This window comes from Mus caroli, chromosome X (assembly GCF_900094665.2).
Source record: "Mus caroli chromosome X, CAROLI_EIJ_v1.1, whole genome shotgun sequence".
Classification (NCBI taxonomy): Eukaryota; Metazoa; Chordata; class Mammalia; order Rodentia; family Muridae; genus Mus; species Mus caroli.
The window spans coordinates 139,486,238-139,487,169 of record NC_034589.1 but is presented as its reverse complement, the minus strand read 5'-3'; positions in this window follow the sequence as shown (position 1 = coordinate 139,487,169).

Below are 932 nucleotides of genomic sequence, written 5' to 3'. Positions count from 1 at the left end.
GACGGTGATGGATCCTCGGGAGCTGCAGTTACACGTGGTTGTGAACCACCAAGGTGGGTACTAGCGACTGAACTCAACTTCTCTGTGCTATTTACCTACCTAGCCAGCTTTCCAGGTCCCTAAAATAATTTTTAAGTAAGAAAAGAACTACTCCCTCCTCTGCCTTGAAATAACTATTGTACATATTCCCACTAGATCAATAATCTACTACATAAGCATATTTCACTGAAAGTAGTACTTATTAGCTTAACAATAAGTATTGGTTAAAAAAACTGTCCTGAGGCCGGGTGTGGTGAAGCATGCCTTTAATCCCAGCACTCGGGAAGCAGAGGCAGGCAGATTTCTGAATTTGAGGCCAGCCTGGTCTACAAAGTGAGTTCCAGGACAGCCAGGGCTATACAGAGAAACCCTGTCTCAAAAAAGAAAAAAAACTATCCAGATATTTCATTATCGCACAAACCTTAATTTATTGTTGTGAGTCAAACATGAGAATATATCTTAGATACATTTGGCCACAAAAATATTTTGATTTGTTTACCTCCTCCATTGCTCATGTTTCAAAGCACAGTGTTTTATGAAGAGCTAGAAGGGAGTTAGTAAAAGGTCTCAAACATAAAGGAATTAGGAGACTATGCAGGCCTGCTGGCATGTGTCTATAATATCAAGACTTGAAGAATGAAGGTAGAAGTGTTGCTGTAAGTTTGAATTTCAGGCCACTTTGGAAAAAAGTGGATGCTGTTATTGCGAGCTTTTGTGTCCCCCCTGGTAAGAACACGCTCAGGGCAACCGGAATCTTCTGCAGCACAAGCTTTATTGCTTACCCCATCAGGAGCCAGTGGCGAAGAGAGCCAGAGAGGGAGCCAGAGAGAGAGAGAGATGGTGGAGCCCTCTCCCTTTTATGGAGGACTGTCCTCCGCCTCGGACGTGTCGCT